Raw genomic sequence first — 11,775 nt, forward strand, 5'->3', positions numbered from 1 at the left:
AAAAACAGCCAAAGCAAGAGATGATATTGGTGCTATCAGCATGGCCTTTCTCAAAGTGGGGGCATAGATCTAGTAGGTCCACTCACCGAGGCACCAGGAGGCTACAAATGGTTGGTAGTTGCGATAGACTACTTCACAAAGTGGACGGAAGCAAAACCACTAAGCACCACGACGGGGAAACATATAGAAAAATTCTTCTGGGAGCATATCGTGTGCCGGTTTGGGATACCCCAAGAAATCGTTTCGGATAATGGGAAACAATTCGTCGAAGGTATCTTCCCAGGGTTATGTGAGAAATTACAGATAAAGCAAACCTTCACTTCCATTTACCACCCACAAGGGAACGGACAGGTTGAAGTAACCAACAGGGATATCTTAAAAGGCCTCGAGAAGCGATTGGGTAAATGCCACCAAGGATGGATGGAAGAACTCCCCCTAGTCCTATGGGCTCACTGAACCACACCCAAGAGGAGTAATGGAGAGACCCCCTACAGTTTGGTTTACGGCACTGAGGCAGTCCTGCCCACTGAGATACAGGTATTAACCAACAGAACCACGAACCTTGAAGAGAATGAGGAGAACCTGCATCTCAACCTTGACCTCATGGAGGAAAGAAGGGAAGCTGCGCTGATTCGGGAAGCAGCCTACAAGAAAACGATTGAGAAGTATTACAACAAGCGAGTCAAACCATCGGTGTACAAAGTCGGGGACTACGTCCTAATGCTCAACAACACTAGCAAAGTGGAATACGAGGGCAAGATGGGTCCAACTTGGGAAGGCCCATACATAATCTCCGAAGCTTTCGGGAATGGTTCATACAAACTTGAAACCACGGAAGGAAAACATGTCCCCAGAACCTGGAACGGAGTAAACCTTCGAAAGTTCTACTTCTAGATTTTTAGCTATATGTAAGTAGAAAAATTTGTAATGGGTAGTTGAAACTTATACGCTTCCTACCACAAGAAATGTGAATGCAATCCTACTATCTTTTGGAAACACCAAGCTTAATGATGTAATACTTGCCATACTTAAGCAATACGCAAATGGTAACCCAAGCGGTATACCGAAACTATTGCAGAGTATTTTGAAGAGGAATACTTCTCATACTTAAGCAATACGCAAGAGGTAACCCAAGAGGTGTACCGAAGCTATTACAGAGTATTCCCAAGGGGAATACTTCTCATACTTAAGTAATACGCAAGAGGTAACCCAAGAGGTATACTGAAGCTATTGCAGAGTACTCCCAAGAGGAATACTTCTCATACTTAAGCAATGCGCAACAGGTAACCCAAGAGGTATACCGAAGCTATTGTAGAGTATTCCCGAGAGGAATACTTCTCATACTTAATCAATACGCAAGAGGTAACCCAAGAGGTATACCGAAGCTATTGCAGAGTATTCCCAAGAGAAATACTTCTCATACTTAATCAATACGCAAGAGGTAACCCAAGAGGTATACCGAAGCTATTGCAGAGTATTTCCAAGAGGAATACTTCTCATACTTAATGAATACGCAAGAGGTAACCCAAGAGGTATACCGAAGCTATTGCAGAGTATTCCCAAGAGGAATTACTTCTTACACTTAAGCAATCCGCAAAAAGGAAACCCCAGAAGTATGCCAAAGCTATTGCAGAATATTCCCAAGAAGAATACCTCCAAGGAAATAGCGCACATATTTCAGCACTAAAGGGTCACGCCTAGATAACCAGAAGGCAACCAAAAAACCCAAAGGCGTGACCTGCTTAAAAATTAAATATAGTAATAACACATAGATGGGCATGAAAACCCACAAAATACAGAATACAAATTGTTCATCGACAACAAAGCCCCAAATCAGCAGGCACACGGGCCTGATAAAGGTACATTAAACATAAGATAACTAGCATACAGGTCACCACAGCAAAAGAGGATCACAAAATAAACCAACCACAAAGATCATTGCTCCGCAACCAAGGCAAGGAGCTCCACATGCTTAGCATCAGAGTGAGCAGCAACAGAGGCGACATAGTTGAGCTCAGCATCGGCAAAACGAGCACATGCAGCATCGACAAGGGCTGAAGCCTGATCATTATACTCCGGATAGTCGCTAAGCTCAAGGTTGCCCTGCTTGGATAGCTCGGTGAACAATTTACACCTCTCCTCCAGTTGGCTAGCAAGAACAACATCACCAACGAACGTGCTCAACTCTTTGCTACGAATAACCTGCCTGCAGACATATGGAATGACCTGGGTAATCACATCAGAATAATCAGCTTTTAAACCATTAAACCTCTTCTTCTGATCTGATAACGCTTTTGCTTCCTGACGGAGAGCCTTGTTCTCTTCTTCCAAGTCAGCAATCCTCTTTTCATCAAGCTTATGTTTCTCCTGCATGCTCAAAATCTCACTCTTGGCTGATTTCACCTCCTCTTTCCAAGACGTGTTCAATAACAATCGCTCTTGGAGCTTCTTCACAGACTCTTTGGAGGATGCATTGACATCCCTAAGCTCTTCCACCTCCTTCTCTAGACACACAACATCGCCAGATTTCTGCTTCAAACGGGACAGAACGAGGTGGTTATAAATAGCTGAACGGTAGCAATGAGCGGTATAAACATCAATGAGCTTGGAGGTATCCACGAAGGCATCTTCGAACTCAGAAGGAATCATTTCATCAAACACATCGAAACAAGCTTCTAAAGAAGGGACATCAGGAATATCACCTACAGAGGTACAAAAATATATTTGAGAACAAAGAATAGTTCAAATAGAAAACACTAATAAAAAAGCATACCCAAGAGAACATTGTCGCCAGAACCTTCAACATGAGCTTCGTCATCAGTATCTTCATCTCGAAGGGCGAACTTAGTTTTCTTCAAGGGAGAACCAGAAACAACCTCTTTCATTTTCCTAGCAGCCTTCTGACGCCTAGATGCCCCAACAGGGATGCTCTTGGACACGTCAGGCTCCGCATCAACATCAATAGGCTCGTGCTCCGAAGCGACCTTTGCGCTGTGTTGAACCTTGGGGGCACTAGACTCAGCCACTTTCTCCGGTTTACTGTCCACCTCCATAAAACCAGAACGAGAAGGAGAATCAAGCTCCTTAACGACAGTGCTAGCACGGACAGATTCAGTCATCTGTTTCACCCCAAAGGACTTGATAACATTTCGCAAAGACATCTCTACAAAAGCAATAAGGGTCAGAGAGATAAAGTAAAAAGGTCAAATAAAAATAAAGCCTAGGGCATGCAAAACCTACCCTTTTCCCCACAAAAGTACATAGGAATAGCTTCGCCTCTCTCCCATGAAGGTACCATGCCGAGCTTAAAAATAAGGGAATCCGAAAGAGTTGAGGGTATTATAGGATAACGACAAATTCTGCCGTAGAGAGGATCATTTTTAGCATCCTCAGGAACAGGATCACTATATTGTTTGGGAACAGTGGCCCACCTGCTATCAACGGCATTGGGAAATTTGTCCGGAAAGAAAAAAGACTTCTTGATATTGACAAAGGAATTCTTCCAATTCCTTTCATCAGGAATGGAAGAAGCAAAACACATGGGAGTATCGATCACACTACCCATCTTTTTACGACGCTTGGAAATTATAACCCAATTCTCAGCATCACCAGTTTGAAAGAAGCAGCAAAATAAGTCAACAGAAGGCTGGCCGCCATATGCTTTGCACATATATTCAAAAGCCAGGATCTTTTTGATGGCAAGAAGGTGAACAATCGAAACATGAACTTTAAAGTAATCAAGAAAACTAAGGAAAAACGATGAAATGGGGATCCTAAGGTTGTACTCTGTAAATGAGTGTGTGTACATTTCGACGTAATCTGCCAGAAAATCCAGCATGAACATACCAGATTCCGGCAAAATTATGTCATCTCCTTTAAGACCTAGGGTTTTACGGAGGCGTTCACAGTTTTCGGGGTCACAACACTAGAAATAGATCGAAGCCCTACTTTAGCCATAACAAAAAAAAAAAAAAAAAAAAAAAAAGATAGTAAGTTGGGAGCAATACCTTTTTGAAAATTAAGGAAGATGGTCGGATGATGAAGAGAATCAAAAGAAAAAGGAAAGGAAAAAATGAAAGAGAAGATGAAAATTTAACTCTTTATTACCCCTAAGCAGAAAACCGTTCCATCAGTTACAGAGTTACTTTGGTAATCGTACCGAAAAATTACCGTTTCACCCTTCAAGCCTATTTAAACAGAAAAGATTTAGCAGGGGCAAAAAGGTAATCGTACTCGGGTAAATAATTGCTGAAATCAGAAACGTCAAATCAGGTAATCAAGCGGCAGTTTGAGTTTAATTCAACATAGCTCGGTAAGAAAGCTTCGTAAAATTAAACTAGGGGGCTTGATAGTGTATCTCCCCGTTAAGATAAACGAAGCTAAGCTAACGAAGATATCACGTCTAACGAGGATAGATGACATAAGATTGGATCACAAGAACACATATGTCAAATATAAATCAAGAGCGGGATATCCTCAAACTCAAATAATGGCGCCCAAATGACAAAAGAAGAATACTACCAAAATATAATCCCAATATTCAGAGTTGGTACGAAACCACTTCCGTTATACGAAGTAATAGTAACGAAGGAACGTGATGACGAAGGGATCACGGTTACCAATGGACAAGGACCTCTCCTAAAGTCATAAGATTACCTAGACTGAAGGAGAGAAGTAAGCGGGTTGACCAAACTCGCTTCCACTAACATCCAAATGACAAAAGAGGAATGTTGTAGGGTAGCTTTCTTGAACCAGCAGGAGTTGTAGTCGGCCGAAGGGAAAGTCCCCTTTGTCTCATCAGAGATCGCCTTGGAGACTGATCCCACCTAGAAAGCTGGTGATAGAGCTATTCCCTAACCATATAAAAGGAGAACATGATCACAGGAGTTGGGATGAAGTTGCAATTACTCACATACAATACTCTCAATGAGTTACCTTCGTATCTTGGTGGCGTAAAGTACGATACCTTCGTACTACCTTCGGGGAACCGCCAACAAGCATACATTCATCATCATATCCTGCTATATCATCCATTGAGTGATCAGATCTCAATATCCTTGCTCCATCGACAAGGATTGCCAAGAATTGTACAAACAGTTTTATTGTCATATGTTAATTTTTACGGCTATATTGAGTCAACATCAATCGTCGATTTATTGGCGACTTAACTAATTCTTAGAGCTTAAATTAAATTCTAAAATTCATGGAAATTTGATTCTACCATTTTCATTGCGTCTATTATTATTATTATTATTATTATTATTATTATTATTATTATTATTATTATTATTATTATTATTATTTTAGTATTTTTATATTATTTTTTTAACCTTTTCCTATTTAATGGTCGGAGGTCCTCTCGGAAGCAATCTCTTTATACGTCAAATAACGAGAGGGATGACTTTCTCTACTCTTGAGAGTGTTTCACTCTGGGTGGAGAAATGACTTGTCTTTATTCTCGAATAAGGAAGGATTGTCTACACATCACCTCCCTCATACATTATTCATGTAGTATTGAGTTTTGTTGTTGTTGTTGTTGTTGTTGTTGTTGTGTCGTATGTTAATTTTGTGATCCTAATCTAGCATATTGAAGATGGAACAAGTTTCAAAGTAAATCTCTATTTTAAAACCACTATTTAATAAAATTATATGAAACCTATAGGTTAAAACATCATCATTGTCTTCTTTGCGTTACACGGGGTAATAAATTTAGCCACAATACATCCATCATAGTTTTTAATTATAGATCCGTCAAGAATATGTATTAAGAGTTTGAAATGTATAATTTCATCAATTTGATAAATTATAAAAAACATATAAGAGATATTAACTAAACTTCAGCACAAGAATCTATAAAAAGAGAAGAAGATGGTTTTAGGGCATAAAGCATAATTCAAAGCTTCAAACGTGCTCCCCCTAATTGATTAAAGTCAAATGTAAGTACTTAATTTTTTATATTATTGCTGTAGAGGAATATTCATTTGAGTCCATAAATTAAGTTGAGATTCAAGGGACCAATGAGAGCGCGATACGTGTCGCGAAAATCACATGTGATTGAAAAAAAATTCAAAAATTTTTTTTTAAAAAAAAAATTTTAAATTTTTTTTCGAAATTTAAAAAAAAAAAAATTTTAAAATTTTTTTTTTTACAATCACATGTGATTGGATTTGCCATGCATAATCACATGTGATTGGGTTTACAATTACATGTTATTGACATGCATAATCACATATGATTTTTTAAAAAAAAAGATTCGAAAAAAAAAAATTTCGGAAAAAAATTTTTCGGAAACAAAATTTGAAAAAAAAAAATTTTCAAAAAAAAAAAAATTAAAAAAAAAAATTTTTCGAAATTTTTTTTTTTCAATCACATGTGATATTCGCGCCACATGTCGCCATCTCATTGATCCCTTTGTTTTCAAGCAAATTTATGGATACAAGTGATTACAACTCTATTGCTGTAAAAAGAAGTACTTAATTTATAATTATACAACCAACTTCACCATGGTACACACCATCCCACATCGAGAATAATTAGCAATCATGGATTGTTAATGTGATCCACCCAATTTATACATGTATTACTTTGTATTTACGATTTGTTTTATAAAACATATATGGTTACAAGTTTTAATACATCAAACGCTATTTTAAACATAAAGATTTAATTAAGCCTTTGGTCCTAAAGTTTTTTTTTTTTTTTTCATCCTTGTCCTTAAATTATTTTTGTTTCATCCTAACCCTTAAAGTTATGATATGATTTCATTTAGGTTCCCAGTTAACAAATTGAGTTAACGGCAGTTAACCATGGGGACCTAAATGAAACCATATCATTACTTTAAGGGTTAAGATGAAACAAAAATACTTTAGGGACAAGGATGAAACAAAAATACTTTAGGGACCAAGTGCGTAATTAAGTCAAGCAGGAATAACATTTTAGGGAAATAAATAACAATTACTTCGTACTTACTTATATGCGGCAATGTCAACCGTAAAGGTGCATGATTGATATTTGGTTTGTTACGGGTAGTTGACTCTTTGCTTGCACAACAACTCCCACCTGGCCTGCCTTTAGAGTTCCTTTTGTCAATGTCTTTCGGCTATATTATTTGAGGCAACATCAATCGTTGATTTTTTGGCGATTTGACTACCGCTTAAAGCCTAGATTGAATCCTAGACAGACTTAAAAATCCATGAATATTTGATTCTACCATTTTCATGGCGTCATGTTTTTATTATTTTTTTATCTTATTTTATTTATTTATTTATATTTATATTTATTTTGTTTTATTTTATTATTTTATTATTTTTTTGTTCAGAGGTTCTTACGGAAGCAATCTCTCTATCCTGAAGTAGAGAGATTGCTTCCATGAGGACCTCCGACCAAATAATAATAAAATAAATATAAATAAATAAATAAATAAATAAAATAAGATAAAATAAAATAAAAATAAAAACATGACGTTATGGAAAATAGTTGAATCAAATTTTTATAGGTTTTTAAGCATGCATGAGATTCAATCTAGGCTCTAGGCGGCAGTCAAGTCACCAATAAATCGACGCTTGTTTTTGCCTCAAATAATAAAGTCGAAAGACATTAACAAAAATAACTCAAAAGGCATGCCGGGGGAGTTGTTGCGTAAGCAAAGAGCCAACCACATGTAACAGACCAAACACCACTCATGCACCTTTACGGTTGGCATCCCCGTATATAAGTAAGTACAGAGTAATTGTTATTTAATTCCCTAAAATGTAGTTCCCACTTGACTTAACGTCGTTGGTCTTTTTAGATTTACCATTTTTTTCATCATTGTCCCTAAAGTATTTTTGTTTCATCCTTGTCCCTATAGTATTTTTGTTTCATCCTTGTTCCTAATGTATTTTTGTTTCATCCTTATCCCTAAAGTATTTTTGTTTCATCCTAACCCTTAAAGTAATGATATGATTTCATTTAGGTCCCTATGGTTAACTGTCGTTAACTTAATCCGTTAACTGGGGACTTAAATGAAACCATATCATAACTTTAAGGGTTAGGATAAAACAAAAATACTTTAGGGACAAAGATGAAAAAAAGATAAAACTTTACGGACTAAGGGCTTAATTAAGTCAAACATAAATAAATAGCTATATGTGTACTTCAAAGGGGCAATGTATTAATGCTAGTACGGACTATCACTGAAATAGGCTATATGGTGTACAATTTGTAATTTTTTTATAGTTTTAAATTAGTGATACCCGTAACTACAATTTCTAAATCTGTCAGTAATGTACGTGATGATTTATAACTGACTAGATTTTATCCTTACACCACTAGTTATGTTTATTAAAGTAATATACATTATGTAATGCATGATAATGTGTACCCGGCCCGTTTGGTTGAAATAATATTTTTGAAAAAAAATGGAATGTATCAAAGAAATTGTGATTGATAAATTTTATAGAATTTGATAAAAAAAAAAATGTATTTTTTATTGATGTTGAATTGAATTAAATTCAATTTATAAAATAACTAAAAAGTTATAAAAAAAATTTTGCATCGTAATTGATAAATTCCATTTTTACAAAACATGAATCGAAAACGCGAGTAAAAAAGAAAACGTTCATCGAAAGCGCGTGCTGAAAACAAGCATCGATAACTCGAGCCAAAAACGCGCATTGAAAACGTGCGTCGATTCGGAAATGGGCGTCGAAACCGCGTGTCCAGTCGAAAACGCGCGTCGAGCCGTAAATGCGAGTCGAAAACATGCGCCTAATACGTGAATCAAAAATGAGGGTTAAAAACACGGTTCAAAAGCGCGAGTCAAAAACGAGGGTCAAAAACGCATGTCAAAAACGTGGGTCGAAAATTCGGGTCGAAATCGCTAAAACACGGGCCGAAAATGCTAGCCGAAAACAAACCAAAACGCGCGTAAGTTCGTGTCGAGTCGAAAACGTGTGTGAGTCCGCATCTAGTCGAAAATGCGCGTCGAAAATGCGCGTCGAAAATGATCGTAAAAAGTGTTACGCGCGCCGAAAATGCTAGCTGAAAACGTGATCCGAAAACTCGTGTCGAAAACGCGCATGAGTTCGCATCAAGTTGGAAACGTGTGACGAAGGTGCGTGTTGAAAGCGCGCATCAAAAGCGTTAGTCGAAAGCACACGTCGAAAGCATGCGTAAAAAAAAGGAATCTCTAGATGTTTTAATTTTTCATAAATTCATTATTAGAAGAAATTCAAATCCTTCAACATCTCGAAGGAATGAACATTCCATTAAATGAAGAAATCTCATAATACCAAGAATTTAATTCCTTCTAAAATATGTCAATCTAACGGAGAGGCTTACATGATTTAATTCTAATTCCATCAAATTCCTTTGGATTTCGTAAACCAAACAAGGCCTTAGTTATAATTCGTTAAGGTTACCAAATTGTGATGTTACACACTTGAATTCTTGTTGAGTTTGCAATACCTAATGTTAAGTAGTTTTTATACATGTTTTTACAACTAAAAGTAGGGGTGATCAGTATTTGGTTTGAAAACATTTAACCCGAAAATTAAACCGGAAAAAAATCAAACCAAATTTGAAAAACAGTTTTCGGATCGAGTAAACCTGAAACCGAATTTGAATTCGACTTTCGATTCGGTTTTTGGTTTTGAAAATTATGAAATCGGCTCAACTGAAAATCGAATTCAAAATTTTTAATATATTTAACTTGTATATTGTCATTATATTTTGGGATCCAATCATTTAATTAGGTTCCTACCCATATGATGATTTGGTAGCCCACATCTACGGGTGTTCACGGAAGCATTAAACGTCAAAATTAAGCTACAAATGATGATAAATAATTGAATTTTTGATAATTAAATTGTACGTCATTATTTTTCGTTGTAAATAACAAAGTCATCAGTAACACCACAATTAAACTACCATGGTTCTAAATTCTTTCATGATTTTCGGTTTTAACCGAAACCAAACCAAATTCGGTTTCAGTTTTGGTTTGGTTTCAATTTTGAATTCGGTTTTCAGTTCGATTTTCAGTTTTGCTCAAAAAAATTTGAAAAACTGAATCGAATACACTGAACAAACTGAAAACCGAACCGATGAACACACCTAACCAAAATCTTGATTCAATTGTCACTGATCATGTCATCAAAATCTAATTTGGTGATAAATTTGTTGGTAATTTAGTGTAATTGAGAAATTTAGTCTTCGCTTGAAAATGAGTTAGGAGGTATAAAATGTACTTCCATTAACTGATAGATTACCCAGACCCAAATGCAACTTTCCATTTTATAACTCTTATGACTTTGTCAAAATTTTGATACTTGACTAAGTGTTTTGTGATGTGTTTTCTTTGTCAGCATTGATGGGTCTTGATATCGGCTAAAAGTCACGTTTTCACCCCGGTATTTAGGCCCAAAAACAATAAAGTTCCAAGCTTTATCGCCAAAATACTCGCTTCATCGGTTAAAAATGAAGATCAAGTGATTACAAAGCCGGTACAAAAAGAATCAAGAGAGTCGGAGCTAAAATGAAGATTCTAGAGCGAAAACGATGAAAGACAAGTTACGACCCCGAAAATCAAGTTACGATCCAGCAAAACAGCAGACCAGGGCACGTCATATGGCTTGTCATACTGCCTGCCATGTATGGATACGGCCTGCCATACATCCGGGCATAACAAACGGGCTGCCCTGCCATACGGGCAGGCTATACGGCTTGCCATACGGCCTGCCAGCCGTATGCAGGCAAAACCCAACTCTATTTAAAGGGCATTTGTCATCTATTTTTACACACACTTCAATTCATTTCTCTCTCTCTTTCTACAATATTAGTCAGACTTTCAAGGTCTTCGACTCCGTACGGGAAACCTAGTACCCGGAGAAGAACGCCGAATATTGTATTAGGAGCGGTCTGGAGTTTGAAGTTGTCACTTTTGTATTCGGAACTCGTTTAATCTACTGGTACTTCTATCCTTTGTCTTTTTATAATGTCTTATATCATCATGCTTTGTGATATTGTTACCATGATTAGCGAGTAGTTATCTTTAGTGTATGCTATGATGTAGTCAGTTATAATGCCGAAATAATATTATGGTTTGTGTATGTTGTCAAGATGCTTTTTGATTATGCTTTAAACTCAATTGCTTTTCCAACTAATAGAACGTAGTTATCGGCTATGTTATTAGGAAGTCGCGAACCCCAATTCAGAGTACACTATCTGTGTCATCCCTTGGTAAGAAAAGTCTGTCGGATACAACGTAAGTTTGACTGAGGCACACCGGTTGTAGTAAGTCCACGGAGCCTTGGATTCCGACTGAGGACTCTTTCGTAGTGAAACATCTAACTAGGCTCTTAGTACATTGCCGGTCCCAGACCATGCTAGTGTAGTCACCAAGCATATAAACTTCGTATGTGCACGCTGAAGCACAACGGTTGTTGTAAGTTGTACCTCTGCTAAGTAAGGTCATGGAACCCGGTCAGTGTGACAACCCGGAAATTTCCGACCAAATTTAAACTTAATCTTTATATGTTTCCGATACGATAAGTAAAGTCTGTAATGTTGAGTCTCGAAAGTTTTGGAACTATATTAATGTAATCGGTTACCCTTTGACTATGCTCAACGATTCACGAACCATTTTGATCATGAATTTCTCATTTAATGATTATAATAAATAAATATATTTAATATAAAAATTTGGGATTTTTCTAAATACTTTTATCCACTACTAATTAACAACGGGGCACTAAATAATATCCGAGATAAAACTGTCGGCAGATATATTAAAAGATA

The sequence above is a fragment of the Rutidosis leptorrhynchoides genome, chromosome 10, assembly GCF_046630445.1.
Source record: "Rutidosis leptorrhynchoides isolate AG116_Rl617_1_P2 chromosome 10, CSIRO_AGI_Rlap_v1, whole genome shotgun sequence".
NCBI lineage: Eukaryota > Viridiplantae > Streptophyta > Magnoliopsida > Asterales > Asteraceae > Rutidosis > Rutidosis leptorrhynchoides.